This window comes from Xenopus laevis, chromosome 2L (genome assembly GCF_017654675.1).
Source record: "Xenopus laevis strain J_2021 chromosome 2L, Xenopus_laevis_v10.1, whole genome shotgun sequence".
In the NCBI taxonomy this organism is placed as follows: Eukaryota; Metazoa; Chordata; class Amphibia; order Anura; family Pipidae; genus Xenopus; species Xenopus laevis.
This window is the reverse complement of record NC_054373.1, coordinates 101241584-101257446: the sequence shown is the minus strand read 5'-3', so window position 1 is coordinate 101257446 and position 15863 is coordinate 101241584. Positions and strand designations below refer to the sequence as shown.

At 44.9% G+C, this 15863-nt stretch overlaps 10 non-coding genes across 10 annotated transcripts; all 10 read left to right on the top strand.

Moving 5' to 3' along the window:
• The first annotated feature begins 326 nt into the window (after positions 1-326).
• LOC121400206 lies at positions 327-467 on the top strand. The gene has a single exon (XR_005965617.1). It is a non-coding gene; the product is annotated as a U4 spliceosomal RNA (small nuclear RNA).
• Positions 468-1096: 629 nt separating this feature from the next.
• Positions 1097-1237, top strand: LOC121400169. The gene has a single exon (XR_005965584.1). It is a non-coding gene; the product is annotated as a U4 spliceosomal RNA (small nuclear RNA).
• A 629-nt stretch (positions 1238-1866) lies between these two features.
• LOC121400205 lies at positions 1867-2007 on the top strand. The gene has a single exon (XR_005965616.1). It is a non-coding gene; the product is annotated as a U4 spliceosomal RNA (small nuclear RNA).
• Positions 2008-2636: 629 nt separating this feature from the next.
• LOC121400197 lies at positions 2637-2777 on the top strand. Its single transcript, XR_005965609.1, has one exon. It is a non-coding gene; the product is annotated as a U4 spliceosomal RNA (small nuclear RNA).
• Positions 2778-3406: 629 nt separating this feature from the next.
• Positions 3407-3547, top strand: LOC121400212. The gene has a single exon (XR_005965623.1). It is a non-coding gene; the product is annotated as a U4 spliceosomal RNA (small nuclear RNA).
• Positions 3548-4170: 623 nt separating this feature from the next.
• LOC121400168 lies at positions 4171-4311 on the top strand. Its single transcript, XR_005965583.1, has one exon. It is a non-coding gene; the product is annotated as a U4 spliceosomal RNA (small nuclear RNA).
• A 629-nt stretch (positions 4312-4940) lies between these two features.
• Positions 4941-5081, top strand: LOC121400167. The gene has a single exon (XR_005965582.1). It is a non-coding gene; the product is annotated as a U4 spliceosomal RNA (small nuclear RNA).
• Positions 5082-5713: 632 nt separating this feature from the next.
• On the top strand, positions 5714-5854 carry LOC121400166. Its single transcript, XR_005965581.1, has one exon. It is a non-coding gene; the product is annotated as a U4 spliceosomal RNA (small nuclear RNA).
• Positions 5855-6483: 629 nt separating this feature from the next.
• Positions 6484-6624, top strand: LOC121400204. The gene has a single exon (XR_005965615.1). It is a non-coding gene; the product is annotated as a U4 spliceosomal RNA (small nuclear RNA).
• Positions 6625-6812: 188 nt separating this feature from the next.
• On the top strand, positions 6813-6950 carry LOC121400220. The gene has a single exon (XR_005965630.1). It is a non-coding gene; the product is annotated as a U4 spliceosomal RNA (small nuclear RNA).
• The last annotated feature ends 8913 nt before the right edge of the window (positions 6951-15863 follow it).

Below are 15863 nucleotides of genomic sequence, written 5' to 3'. Positions count from 1 at the left end.
TGTTAGGACAAGCATTGAAGCCTTCGTGTCCCTTGAAATTCCTGGCCACTCTGGGCCATCTTCAAATCCAATCTTATCTAAAGGGCCAGCCTGTTCCTGGCAAGGTGGGTTTCCCTTCCCGGCTTGCTTTCAAATGCGCCAAAGCTCAGACTAGTGTTTCCCAGCTGGAAAAGGTGCTTTGGTTAACGCAACGTCAAGGGATGTCTTTGAGGGAGCTCATTAGCATGTGGATTCCCACAATCCACTGCGCCTGCTAAACTAGCATAGCCACATTTGGGAGAAGTCCATCCCACCAGGGGCCCCTTATCCTAGCCAGGGGCCCAACCAGCTTTGCGCAGTGGCAGTATTATAGCCAATGAGGTGCAACCGAGGCGTGATTATTGCTAATTGAAAACTTTTCCCAATGCCCCGCCGTGATGACTTGAAATATAGTCAGCATTGGCAATTTTTGACAGTCTCCCAGGAGACTGATGTGCTCGGTTAAAAGGCAGATCTTGGCTCGCTTACCTCCCTCTGTGCTGCGCTTGACAGTCAGGCCGTGCAATTCCACCCCATGCTGAGAAGGCGGCAAGCGGCTGCATTCTCGCCGGCAATCCAAACGTTCCCGGAATTCCGCCCCATGCCGCTCGGCTGACAAGGCGGAGGCGGCTGCTGCTGCGTTCTGCCCAGAAATCCAAACTTCCCAGCGGCCATCTGATGCTCAGCCGTGTCCAGAAAGATGTTCATACGCTGCTTGTCTGTCAGGCGTGGTGATTTTCCATGCCTTTTTCTGTTAGGACAAGCATTGAATCCTTCGTGTCCCTTGAAATTCCTGGCCACTCTGGGCCATCTTCAAATCCAATCTTATCTAAAGGGCCAGCCTGTTCCTGGCAAGGTGGGTTTCCCTTCCCGGCTTGCTTTAAAATGCGCCAAAGCTCAGACTAGTGTTTCCCAGCTGGAAAAGGTGCTTTGGTTAACGCGACGTCAAGGGATGTCTTTGAGGGAGCTCATTAGCATGTGGATTCCCACAATCCACTGCGCCGGCTAAGCTAGCATAGCCACATTTGGGAGAAGTCCATCCCACCAGGGGCCCCTTATCCTAGCCAGGGGCCCAACCAGCTTTGCGCAGTGGCAGTATCATAGCCAATGAGGTGCAACCGAGGCGTGATTATTGCTAATTGAAAACTTTTCCCAATACCCCGCCGTGATGACTTGAAATATAGTCAGCATTGGCAATTTTTGACAGTCTCCCAGGAGACTGATGTGCTCGGTTAAAAGGCAGATCTTGGCTCGCTTACCTCCCTCTGTGCTGCGCTTGACGGTCAGGCCGTGCAATTCCACCCCATGCTGAGAAGGCGGCAAGCGGCTGCATTCTCGCCGGCAATCCAAACGTTCCCGGAATTCCGCCCCATGCCGCTCGGCTGACAAGGCGGCGGCGGCTGCTGCTGCATTCTGCCCGGAAATCCAAACTTCCCAGCGGCCATCTGATGCTCAGCCGTGTCCAGAAAGATGTTCATATGCTGCTTGTCTGTCAGGCGTGGTGATTTTCCATGCCTTTTTCTGTTAGGACAAGCATTGAAGCCTTCGTGTCCCTTGAAATTCCTGGCCACTCTGGGCCATCTTCAAATCCAATCTTATCTAAAGGGCCAGCCTGTTCCTGGCAAGGTGGGTTTCCCTTCCCGGCTTGCTTTCAAATGCCCCAAAGCTCAGACTAGTGTTTCCCAGCTGGAAAAGGTGCTTTGGTTAACGCGACGTCAAGGGATGTCTTTGAGGGAGCTCATTAGCATGTGGATTCCCACAATCCACTGCGCCGGCTAAGATAGCATAGCCACATTTGGGAGAAGTCCATCCCACCAGGGGCCCCTTATCCTAGCCAGGGGCCCAACCAGCTTTGCGCAGTGGCAGTATTATAGCCAATGAGGTGCAACCGAGGCGTGATTATTGCTAATTGAAAACTTTTCCCAATGCCCCGCCGTGATGACTTGAAATATAGTCAGCATTGGCAATTTTTGACAGTCTCCCAGGAGACTGATGTGCTCGGTTAAAAGGCAGATCTTGGCTCGCTTACCTCCCTCTGTGCTGCGCTTGACGGTCAGGCCGTGCAATTCCACCCCATGCTGAGAAGGCGGCAAGCGGCTGCATTCTCGCCGGCAATCCAAACGTTCCCGGAATTCAGCCCCATGCCGCTCGGCTGACAAGGCGGAGGCGGCTGCTGCTGCGTTCTGCCCGGAAATCCAAACTTCCCAGCGGCCATCTGATGCTCAGCCGTGTCCAGAAAGATGTTCATACGCTGCTTGTCTGTCAGGCGTGGTGATTTTCCATGCCTTTTTCTGTTAGGACAAGCATTGAAGCCTTCGTGTCCCTTGAAATTCCTGGCCACTCTGGGCCATCTTCAAATCCAATCTTATCTAAAGGGCCAGCCTGTTCCTGGCAAGGTGGGTTTCCCTTCCCGGCTTGCTTTAAAATGCGCCAAAGCTCAGACTAGTGTTTCCCAGCTGGAAAAGGTGCTTTGGTTAACGCGACGTCAAGGGATGTCTTTGAGGGAGCTCATTAGCATGTGGATTCCCACAATCCACTGCGCCAGCTAAGCTAGCATAGCCACATTTGGGAGAAGTCCATCCCACCAGGGGCCCCTTATCCTAGCCAGGGGCCCAACCAGCTTTGCGCAGTGGCAGTATCATAGCCAATGAGGTGCAACCGAGGCGTGATTTTTGCTAATTGAAAACTTTTCCCAATACCCCGCCGTGATGACTTGAAATATAGTCAGCATTGGCAATTTTTGACAGTCTCCCAGGAGACTGATGTGCTCGGTTAAAAGGCAGATCTTGGCTCGCTTACCTCCCTCTGTGCTGCGCTTGATGGTCAGGCCGTGCAATTCCACCCCATGCTGAGAAGGCGGCAATCGGCTGCATTCTCGCCGGCAATCCAAACGTTCCCGGAATTCTGCCCCATGCCGCTCGGCTGACAAGGCGGAGGCGGCTGCTGCTGCGTTCTGCCCGGAAATCCAAACTTCCCAGCGGCCATCTGATGCTCAGCCGTGTCCAGAAAGATGTTCATACGCTGCTTGTCTGTCAGGCGTGGTGATTTTCCATGCTTTTTTCTGTTAGGACAAGCATTGAAGCCTTCGTGTCCCTTGAAATTCCTGGCCACTCTGGGCCATCTTCAAATCCAATCTTATCTAAAGGGCCAGCCTGTTCCTGGCAAGGTGGGTTTCCCTTCCCGGCTTGCTTTCAAATGCGCCAAAGCTCAGACTAGTGTTTCCCAGCTGGAAAAGGTGCTTTGGTTAACGCGACGTCAAGGGATGTCTTTGAGGGAGCTCATTAGCATGTGGATTCCCACAATCCACTGCGCCGGCTAAACTAGCATAGCCACATTTGGGAAAAGTCCATCCCACCAGGGGCCCCTTATCCTAGCCAGGGGCCCAGCCAGCTTTGCGCAGTGGCAGTATCCTAGCCAATGAGGTGCAACCAAGGCATGATTATTGCTAATTGAAAACTTTTCCCAATACCCCGCCGTGATGACTTGAAATATAGTCAGCATTGGCAATTTTTGACAGTCTCCCAGGAGACTGATGTGCTCGGTTAAAAGGCAGATCTTGGCTCGCTTACCTCCCTCTGTGCTGTGCTTGACGGTCAGGCCGTGCAATTCCACCCCATGCTGAGAAGGCGGCAAGCGGCTGCATTCTCGCCGGCAATCCAAACGTTCCCGGAATTCCGCCCCATGCCGCTCGGCTGACAAGGCAGCTGCTGCTGCGTTCTGCCCGGAAATCCAAACTTCCCAGCGGCCATCTGATGCTCAGCCGTATCCAGAAAGATGTTCATACGCTGCTTGTCTGTCAGGCGTGGTGATTTTCCATGCCTTTTTCTGTTAGGACAAGCATTGAAGCCTTCGTGTCCCTTGAAATTCCTGGCCACTCTGGGCCATCTTCAAATCCAATCTTATCTAAAGGGCCAGCCTGTTCCTGGCAAGGTGGGTTTCCCTTCCCGGCTTGCTTTCAAATGCGCCAAAGCTCAGACTAGTGTTTCCCAGCTGGAAAAGGTGCTTTGGTTAACGCGACGTCAAGGGATGTCTTTGAGGGAGCTCATTAGCATGTGGATTCCCACAATCCACTGCGCCGGCTAAGCTAGCATAGCCACATTTGGGAGAAGTCCATCCCACCAGGGGCCCCTTATCCTAGCCAGGGGCCCAACCAGCTTTGCGCAGTGGCAGTATCATAGCCAATGAGGTGCAACCGAGGCGTGATTATTGCTAATTGAAAACTTTTCCCAATACCCCGCCGTGATGACTTGAAATATAGTCAGCATTGGCAATTTTTGACAGTCTCCCAGGAGACTGATGTGCTCGGTTAAAAGGCAGATCTTGGCTCGCTTACCTTCCTCTGTGCTGCGCTTGACGGTCAGGCCGTGCAATTCCACCCCATGCTGAGAAGGCGGCAAGCGGCTGCATTCTCGCCGGCAATTCAAACGTTCCCGGAATTCCGCCCCATGCTGCTCGGCTGACAAGGCGGAGGCGGCTGCTGCTGCGTTCTGCCCGGAAATCCAAACTTCCCAGCGGCCATCTGATGCTCAGCCGTGTCCAGAAAGATGTTCATATGCTACTTGTCTGTCAGGCGTGGTGATTTTCCATGCCTTTTTCTGTTAGGACAAGCATTGAAGCCTTCGTGTCCCTTGAAATTCCTGGCCACTCTGGGCCATCTTCAAATCCAATCTTATCTAAAGGGCCAGCCTGTTCCTGGCAAGGTGGGTTTCCCTTCCCGGCTTGCTTTCAAATGCGCCAAAGCTCAGACTAGTGTTTCCCAGCTGGAAAAGGTGCTTTGGTTAACGCGACGTCAAGGGATGTCTTTGAGGGAGCTCATTAGCATGTGGATTCCCACAATCCACTGCGCCGGCTAAGATAGCATAGCCACATTTGGGAGAAGTCCATCCCACCAGGGGCCCCTTATCCTAGCCAAGAGCCCAACCAGCTTTGCGCAGTGGCAGTATCATAGCCAATGAGGTGCAACCGAGGCGTGATTATTGCTAATTGAAAACTTTTCCCAATACCCCGCCGTGATGACTTGAAATATAGTCAGCATTGGCAATTTTTGACAGTCTCCCAGGAGACTGATGTGCTTGTTTAAAAGGCAGATCTTGGCTCGCTTACCTCCCTCTGTGCTGCGCTTGACAGTCAGGTCGTGCAATTCCACCCCATGCTGAGAAGGCGGCAAGCGGCTGCATTCTCGCCGGCAATCCAAACGTTCCCGGAATTCCGCCCCATGCCGCTCGGCTGACAAGGTGGCGGCGGCGGCGGCTGCTGCGTTCTGCCCGGAAATCCAAACTTCCCAGCGCCCATCTGATGCTCAGCCGTGTCCAGAAAGATGTTCATACGCTGCTTGTCTGTCAGGCGTGGTGATTTTCCATGCCTTTTTCTGTTAGGACAAGCATTGAAGCCTTCGTGTCCCTTGAAATTCCTGGCCACTCTGGGCCATCTTCAAATCCAATCTTATCTAAAGGGCCAGCCTGTTCCTGGCAAGGTGGGTTTCCCTTCCCGGCTTGCTTTCAAATGCGCCAAAGCTCAGACTAGTGTTTCCCAGCTGGAAAAGGTGCTTTGGTTAACGCGACGTCAAGGGATGTCTTTGAGGGAGCTCATTAGCATGTGGATTCCCACAATCCACTGCGCCGGCTAAACTAGCATAGCCACATTTGGGAGAAGTCCATCCCACCAGGGGCCCCTTATCCTAGCCAGGGGCCCAACCAGCTTTGCGCAGTGGCAGTATCATAGCCAATGAGGTGCAACCGAGGCGTGATTATTGCTAATTGAAAACTTTTCCCAATACCCCGCCGTGATGACTTGAAATATAGTCAGCATTGGCAATTTTTGACAGTCTCCCAGGAGACTGATGTGCTCGGTTAAAAGGCAGATCTTGGCTCGCTTACCTCTCTCTGTGCTGCGCTTGACGGTCAGGCCGTGCAATTCCACCCCATGCTGAGAAGGCGGCAAGCGGCTGCATTCTCACCGGCAATCCAAACGTTCCCGGAATTCCGCCCCATGCCGCTCGGCTGACAAGGCGGAGGCGGCTGCTGCTGCGTTCTGCCCGGAAATCCAAACTTCCCAGCGGCCATCTGATGCTCAGCCGTGTCCAGAAAGATGTTCATACGCTGCTTGTCTGTCAGGCGTGGTGATTTTCCATGCCTTTTTCTGTTAGGACAAGCATTGAAGCCTTCGTGTCCCTTGAAATTCCTGGCCACTCTGGGCCATCTTCAAATCCAATCTTATCTAAAGGGCCAGCCTGTTCCTGGCAAGGTGGGTTTCCCTTCCCGGCTTGCTTTCAAATGCGCCAAAGCTCAGACTAGTGTTTCCCAGCTGGAAAAGGTGCTTTGGTTAACGCAACGTCAAGGGATGTCTTTGAGGGAGCTCATTAGCATGTGGATTCCCACAATCCACTGCGCCGGCTAAACTAGCATAGCCACATTTGGGAGAAGTCCATCCCACCAGGGGCCCCTTATCCTAGCCAGGGGCCCAACCAGCTTTGCGCAGTGGCAGTATTATAGCCAATGAGGTGCAACCGAGGCGTGATTATTGCTAATTGAAAACTTTTCCCAATGCCCCGCCGTGATGACTTGAAATATAGTCAGCATTGGCAATTTTTGACAGTCTCCCAGGAGACTGATGTGCTTGGTTAAAAGGCAGATCTTGGCTCGCTTACCTCCCTCTGTGCTGCGCTTGACAGTCAGGCCGTGCAATTCCACCCCATGCTGAGAAGGCGGCAAGCGGCTGCATTCTCGCCGGCAATCCAAACGTTCCCGGAATTCCGCCCCATGCCGCTCGGCTGACAAGGCGGAGGCGGCTGCTGCTGCGTTCTGCCCGGAAATCCAAACTTCCCAGGTGCAACTGAGGCGTGATTATTGCTAATTGAAAACTTTTCCCAATACCCCGCCGTGATGACTTGAAATATAGTCAGCATTGGCAATTTTTGACAGTCTCCCAGGAGACTGATGTGCTCTGTTAAAAGGCAGATCTTACCTCCCTCTGTGCTGCGCTTGACGGTCAGGCCGTGCAATTCCACCCCATGCTGAGAAGGCGGCAAGAGGCTGCATTCTCGCCGGCAATCCAAACGTTCCCGGAATTCCGCCCCATGCCGCTCGGCTGACAAGGCGGCGGCGGCTGCTGCTGCGTTCTGCCCGGAAATCCAAACTTCCCAGCGGCCATCTGATGCTCAGCCGTGTCCAGAAAGATGTTCATATGCTGTGATGACTTGAAATATAGGTCTAGATTCAGTAAGTGCTGAATTTGCGATTGCATCTGATTCGCTCTCATCTCAACACTTTGTCAGGTATAAATTTGCCTGACCAACGTAAATTGAATGCTGGCGATGCAGTGGTAGCGTTACTGCGGCAAGTGAAGTAAAGTTGCACTAGCTTTGGCTAATTTGCATACGGCGGGAAGTTAAAATTCAATCGATGTATATGTTGCAGCAAATATATTACACTACACAAGCCCAGGAAACCTTAATAAAATAAAATAAAGTTGTTTTATTTCCCTACACAAGATACCAGTGTATAGTTTATGTGCCATGTGTTAGGAAATGTAGGGGGGAAGCCGGGTACCCCAAAAAAAATTTACGATCTTTTGCAGTCTATCACCCTGAAAAATGAAAAGTCGCCTGTGTTTTTTGGGAATTAGAAAAATGTTAAACTATTTTTTGAGGAAGTCCTATCTACTCCATTGCGCTTCGCGTGGTCTGAGGTGGCGAAGGCAAGTCTTGCACAAGAGGTAACGTTCAGTAAAATCCGCAATCTTAGTGAATTTGCGTAGTTACATCCCATCGCCAGAGCGCAACTATGCCAGGCATAAGGGAGCAAATTACCGCTAGAGTCTATCTCCTTCACTAGCAAAAGTTACTCCTGCACCCTTTTGTAAAACGGAGAAGTAAAGAAATTATGTCATGCTTACTTTAGTCACTTTGCCCTTTAGTAAATCTGCCCCATAAAGTTCTCCCTGTTCATTCTCAAACTTGTGCACCATTTAGACAAGTTAGGGCGTGGTAGTAGATGTAGAGCACAGCTAGATCCCAGACAGAAGTGCTGTGTGTATGAGCAATAAGGGGTTCGCTCTTGCATTTCTTACTGCTGGTTTACTTTTGTCTGGGTTCTTCATAAATGCTTATGTGGCCAAACAGGGTCTCTCCATGCAACAGGGGCCCTAGGCAGCACATACAAATTACTATTTTATTACATAATGCTATCCAAAAAAATACATTCTCACTGCACAATGCAAGGTGGCTGTCGAAGTGTCACAGTTTTCTCCACAGGAGCGCTTTGCTAAATGTGTTCATCCGTGAAAATTGTAAGTGAACAATTAAGATTAGGTATCTACAATTTTAAATGTTTTGTGCTAAAATGCATGAATTTTAATTATGGTTTAAAAAAAATGAATGTTCAATATAATTAAGAGCAGAAAATGTGAAAATTTTGAATGTAAAGCTTGCCATAGATGTTAGGATTTTTAAAAGATCTTTTCGCTATTGTAAGAGCAAGCTTATCTTGAAACAATCGTTTAAATGTACGATTTGTACATCAACTAAAAAGACCTTTTTAAGCAATGTTGTCTAGTTGAAGCAAGGAAAACTGAGGGTAGCTACCTGCTTGGCCCTGCAAACAATTGGACAATGGATACATTTCAATGTGACCGATGAAAAATTTCTAACCTGGCCGATCAATTTTCTGACCAATGTCGGACATTGCATGAAATATTTTAATAAATTAGCAAACACAAGTTCAAGTTTTATTCAGATTGAAAAGTTCCAGATTTGATTTTGAGATTTGATTTAAATAAATAGGCTCTCATGTATTTATTCCAGAAAACAGTGGCTAAAGAACTCATTGTAACTACATTGCAAGCAAATTTCTGCAACCAGCAAGTTATCAACAAGTTATGTTTTATATTTGTATCACAAACACTTTAATGACTTTCTCACTCAATCATTTGATTCACTGGTGGGGAAACAAGGGATATCTGTTGAGATAATGATGCATTTTAGTAATATGAGAGAGCTATGGCACAAGCGCATGAGCTCAGTAACTGTTTGCATATATCACTCTAAGATACTAGTGCGTGTATCTGAAAGAAAATTAAAGGGAAACACCACAAAAACATTACTTAATTACTTAAACATTACTTAAGCTTTTTGAAAAGTAAACATAATTTCATACAACGTTGCAATATACATCAATTAAAAAATATGCAGACTTTCATGATTTTTACTTGTTTCTGACAGTTACCTGAGCCTAGCCCCCTGCTCTCCTGTTGAGCTGGCTGACTACTTTGCTGAGCTGGCTGACTACTGCTACTTTGTATCAACAGCCATCTGTCCTCAGCCTGCATCCTTCAAGGAAAGGAACATCACAGTGCAATGCATTATTGGTTATGTAGTTCCTGTATTCTGTCTATAAGCTGTGGAGTAGTTATTAAAATTTGTAACTTCAGTGTTTAGTCCCTCCTTCCCTGCCAGGATTTCAAATGATGCAGAAGGAGAAGAACTGTTAAACAGCTGGATTGCAGCAAAGAAAATGACATATATTCACACTTTTTGAAGAAACAGGTAACTGTGATGGGTATATTAGGGGTTTCTATGTAATGTGGGCCTCTTTGTCACATTTTGGTTTGGAAGCCAGAGTTCCCCTTTAACATACTGTTTTAGACCTGCAAAACTACTGGCTATTCACCTTTACTACTGTGACTCCATGTTGTTAAAATGAACATATGCTAAAAGTGTTGCTCAGCCCCCACCACCTCAATATGTGCTGCAAAATAACTTTATGAGAGTTTTAACAATGGACTTCACCCCAGTCCCCAACAAATTGTTTTATACATTTAAGATCCCCGTCTAATGATAATAATGCAAGAAATTTAAACTGGCCAATTGTAGGATATGCTAATAAGTGAGATGGAAATTAGGGTAGAAGTGTGTTCTGAGAGAATGCCATTAATAAAGATTAATTTCTTTTTCGGGACTCTATATTGATATTTGTCACTCTTTGATTTCACAGAGTAACATATATGAGGACATAGTATATTTCACTGTAGATTTTGTTTTGTAATGTATTAGATAAAATGTTCTCCCACACTCTTGATAGGAATTGTTTATGAAATGGCTAGACAGCTGGTGGTTTGCAGTCCCTGCTGTCCTGGCATAGAATATATTCATTGTCAGCCCGAGTACTGCATAAAAATGTTTATGTTTTGGGGGTTATAAAACCATATCTGTGAAATCCCCACTCTTGTCAAATTATTTTCAGAGTATCTGCCAATAAATGTGTGAAAGCTTTAAATGAGTTTATGTTTTTTCTCCTTTACTAATACTTCTCTCATAACACTATTAACACATAAAACAGCATGATGCTTGAGTTAAGGAAACAAACATTACCTCTCCTGCTAAATAAATGCTTAAGCCTTTAGATCCTCCTTTCACCACAAATTAGGTGATAAGGTATCCTGTAAGTGAGAGACAGCAAGTAATGCAAACATTATGCATTAAACATGAGACAGGTTTTTCCCTAAGGAATATCTGATTACAACTGGAGAAAGGGAAGCAACATAGGTCCAATGCTGTTAATCCTCTCCCGTGGCAGTTATCTGAGGAAACAGAGAGCGATGGCTGGTGTGGGCAATCACACTGCCTGAGAATTAATTTATCATCCAACTTGTACTTTAAATATACATAATCGCTTCTAAACATAATCCTCCAGAAGAGCATTCTAAGGTTTTATATGGTTAAGACTGTGGCATGGAAATAAACGGCACTAATGAGATATTTGAAACATCTGTCATTTTCCAGAAGTTCGTTAACCCACTTTTTATGTTGAAAAAGTCTCAAAGAGCTGAAGGCAAATATAGTAACACAAATTTGTGTGATAAAGCAAGAAAAGCAGCAAACAAAAAATTACCACAAGTAGTAATTACATGTTTGCAGACATTTCTGTTATCAAGGGAAATAAGTGTTATATTGATGATATCACAATATAATGTAGGGACCTATAAGATCTGCTATTCCCTATAGAGTTAATTCCCTACCTTTCTTTGTAGTTCCTTATAGCTTTTGTTTGTTACTGTCCCCAGTAGCTTTTGTTACTGGGGACAGTAAAGTGTAACAGCTACAGCTATAGGACAAAGGGTGTAATACCACTTCCTGCCACACTGTTATATATTGTTGTGTAGGGAGTGGCCTCTTCCTCTTTGGCTACTGGTGTCTGTGCTACTAGGTGTTTCCCATTGAGCCTGGGATCACCAAGGCCCCAGTAAAGCCATTGGCCCCAAAGGGACCTTTACCTTTGGTGATAAAGTCAGGGACCAGGAAACCCTGTGAACGAGGTTAGCTATGATTAGGGCAGATCTTTAATAGACTCTCTTGGAGAGTGAGATAGTCAGCTTTATATAGCATGAGCAGCTGTGTGCTCCATCAAGGATAGTAGCAGGGAGTAGCTTCCCAAAGGATTCTTGTTTGCCTTTAGTGCAGGGACTTTAGACTTCATCTCCCTAACTACTCCACTGGTGATCCCGATTCCCACAGAGGTATAGCTGTCTTCTGGGAATTGATGTACACTTGACTACTATGCCTTATGGGAGTGACAGTCTTCATTGTGCTGTATCATCTTCTGCTATCCTCCCTCCTCTGAGATATGCTACACCTGCATCAACTCCTGAGTGAGTAAACCTGTGCTCACTTACTTTGTGCTTTGTTACAATAAACCATCTGTTATTTCACCATCAAGAACCTCCTGGCGTCCAATCCATCTATTTTTATATTCAATAGCCTGTGTTATGCACTCATACTACATCTTAAAAGGATAGCTTCCACTTGACGAAGGCCCTGACCCTATTGTGTAAGTCGCAGTAAGTCGCAGTGTAACCCATGCTCATACAATAGCTGGACATTTAACTATCTGTATGCTGAATAGCCCAAGAAAGCGTTACAATAAGAATATGCAACACAGCAGCACACCTTTATTGCACCTGGCCCTTCGGCAAATAAACTCCTGGCGGTGTCCATCTCACACCTGCAGGTCCTCAACCCACTTCTGTGCTGCTGTCCACAGCAAAATAGTAAGTGGGTAGGGAATTTAAAGCAACTTCGGAGGGTACAGTAGTTATAACCCTGCAACATAGAAGTGCTGATTCATTAATGATTTCTTAATTGTTTCATTTCGATAAATAGTTTTCCACAAAATTGTATATAGGTGAATATATTTTTTATACACACACCCCAGATTACTTACACTAAGTGGCCAACTGGCTACAATTGGCTGAATATTCATCTAATGAGAAAAGATCTTGTGATGTTCCTTGGTTTAGAACAGTGATCCCCAACCAGTAGCTCATGTGCAACATGCTGCTCCCCAACCCCTTGGATGTTTCTCCCAGTGGCCTCAAAGCAGGAGCTTAATTTTGAATTCCAGGCTTGGAGGCAAATTTTGGTGCATAAAAACCAGGTGCACTGCCAAACAGAGCCTCAATGTAGGTTGACAATCAACATAGGGACTACAAACTGGCCAATCAAAGCACTTATTTGGCACCCCAAGAGTTGCTCCCCAACTCCTTTTTCATCTGAATGTTGCTCACGGGTTCAAAAGGTTGGGGATCCCTGGTTTAGAAGATGAAGCTAGTGAACAGAGAAGAGTCATCTCTGGTCAGTTCTAAAAATGTTAAGAAGAGAATTCTTCTGCCTCTGACGACATTCAGCTCAGTTACAGGCAGGGGTATGAACTGATTGGCTGGGAGGTAGGAGAAAGGCCTGATGCTTGCTGGAAGCCCCAGAGGACAGCTGGAAAAAGCCCAGATAGAACTGTGCTTTGGTGCCCAATCTGTAGGGAGGTCAAGGAGTGATAATAAAGGAGCCCCTGCAGAACTTCTGGGTGCAGCTGCAGAGGGTGAACCAGTAGATAGCGTTAAAGAACTTCCTGGTAATGCTGACCGGATAGTTTGTGGTATGCTCGGCTTGGGAGAAGGCTAGAGCTCCTGTTTGCCTTCAATTAAGATTAATTATATCATAGTTGAGACCAAGATTAATACAGAGAAAAAGGAAATACATTTTAAAAATGTGAATTATTTAATTACAATGGAGTTTATTTAATATGGGTCTTACTGTAATTCTGAGCTTTCTGGATAACAGATTCCATCCCTGTTCAGTGATTTTTATCCCAGACTGAACTTGATGTTGCAGATATATGTAATGCTTCAGCTTGTGCTCCTACCCTCTGGGGATGCTTCACACAGTCACTTATGTGATAATAATATCACCATCTATTGTATTACAGCATCACAGTGTTGACAAAATAAGTTAAGGTAAATTTGCAACCAAGATGACATACCTAGATGACATAATTGAACTGCTTCATAGGAAGCATCTTGCAATCCCCCATTCTGCCTTACCCATTACTTTGAAAATAAATCAGCAGAATACTGGAAATGTAATCACATTTTTTGAATGACACCCAACAGAAGGCAGCAATATATCTCATACAATAACTAGAAAATCTACAAGTATTTCTTAAAAAATAGAACTGGTGAAATAGAATTTTATACTAAAAAAAAAAACAGCACAGGAGAGCCATATAAATAGTTTATGATACAGGTATAGGATCTTTTATCTGGAAACCCCTTATCCAGAAAACTCTGAATTATGGGTAGACCATCTCAAATAATTTGCATTTGTATAAATAATTTGCTTTTTCTCCATAATAATAAAACAACCTTAGGATGGCCATAGACGCAAAGATCTCATCGTATGAATTGAGGATTCGTACGATTTTTGGAACGTGTGTGGAGAATCCCGACATTTTTCGGTTGTTTGGTCGATTGGACAGGTTAAAAGATTTCTGTCGGCTGCGGGTAATTTCTTTGCATGTATTGCCAATCGTACAATTTTCAGAGGGAGACTGTCACTAGCTTTGTCTATCGTACGATTGCTGTCAGGGGCAGAACATCGGCTGATCTGTTCTTTAACTACTTTATTTGGTCGGAATTGTAAAACTTTGATCTGAATGGTTAGTGGCAGGTCGGGAGATGGGAAAGTCCTATCGTACATTGATTCGTACGATCGGATCTTTGCGTCTGTGGCCAGCTTTATACTTGATCTAATGTAAGATATAATTAATCCTTATTGAAGGCAAAACAGTCCTAATAGGTTTAATTAATGTTTAAATGATTTTTTTGCAGACTTAAGGCATGGAGATCCAAATTATATAAAACCAAATTTACAGAGAATTCTACATAGGCTGCATACATGTACTAGCTGTTAAATATAAAGGGTAATAATAATAATAATAATAGGGTCTGTGTTCCATTTTTTATACTTTCTCAAGCAAAACACCATCATGTGTAACTTGTACTGTTTGTCACTCTATATGGATATTTCCATTTTTATGGCAAAACCACATATAGCTTGCTTGGCTATGTATGAAACAATCTTGTCCACCCCCATTATAGAAAGAAGAGCAATCATGAGCAAGTACATACTACATATATTCCTCCCATCTCTTTCCCAGGTTCCCCTGGTCTTGGCTGGCATTGCAAAGTCAATAGGATATGATTTATATCACTTTAAACACCTACATGCTGTATTCTGTCAAACTTAAACTTATTAGCTTTTGGTAACATACATATTGGGTGGTTATCTCTCTTTATAACTGCAGGCTGACAAAGAACCATTTTTGTTTGTTTCAATTTTCATGCCATATTCAGGAGGTCGTAACAGTTATAAATGCCGCGAGGAAATGCTACAATCATTTGACGTAGATGCACAGCTTTTGACCCTTTTTAGCTTATCGCTTACATTGTTGCAATCATTTCAGAGTGATGAACAATATTGCCTATTGCCACGTGAAGAGGATCTGGATTTTTTCTGCAAATGTTTTCTCCTCTTTATATAAATCACATTAAAGCAATCATTCTTTTTTAGTATTTATAATATTTTGTGTATGTATTCTAAAACATTTTCTGGGAAAAAAAGCTACAAAATATGCTTTTCCCTTTAAAGCAGACAGGTACTTTTTGTTCATCAGTTGTTTTGGCAGCAGTGCTATATTGAAGGTTGATATTAATGTTCTGTGTGGATTGCTATATATAAAATCAATTGAGATAGCAGGCCTTTTAGCTATTACTTGCCACCGTTTATAAATGTTCATATTATGCTTTCATCTTTGTTCACTCACCTGATTTTGTACACATACTACTTCTACTAATATTTGTTTCCAAAGAGGAACAAGGAGGTATGATTGGATAATGAGTCACTCAAAGGATTGGGCTTGGTCACTGTCCGTCTAAGTGTAACTAAGTCATGTTTCCCCAGTGAGTTCTGGAACAGTTTGAAGACAACACAAGTTAGGCATTTAGATGAGTGATGGGCCTTGGACACATATGTGTACAATAAAGAAAACAAAATGAACAAGAAAGCCCTTACATCAGGGGTACCCAAAAGGTAGATCGGGATCTACCAGTAGACCTTTAGCTGGTGATCAGTAGATCTCAAGACACTGTCAACAAACAGCTTATCTATATCACCCTCCTATTTCATGATTTCAATTCAGATATTTATTATGTTAAGGTTACATAAGCAATATCAATTTTCTCATAAATCAATATAATATGTAAGTTATATTTTCTATGGAACAGTGCTAACAATGATTTTATGGATGCAGATCATAATGGGAAAACATCACTAAAAGTAGACCTCACATTAGTAATATATGGGCACTCCTGCTTTATATAGTGAGAAACAGCTAATGCAGATGCAGTGGCACATCTAGATGTTGCTAGGCCCCACAACAAATTAATTTTCTGTAGGGTACAAAAAGGGTTAAGGCAGGAACTCCTCACTGAGACACAGTAGGAAAGTGAAAACAACTATT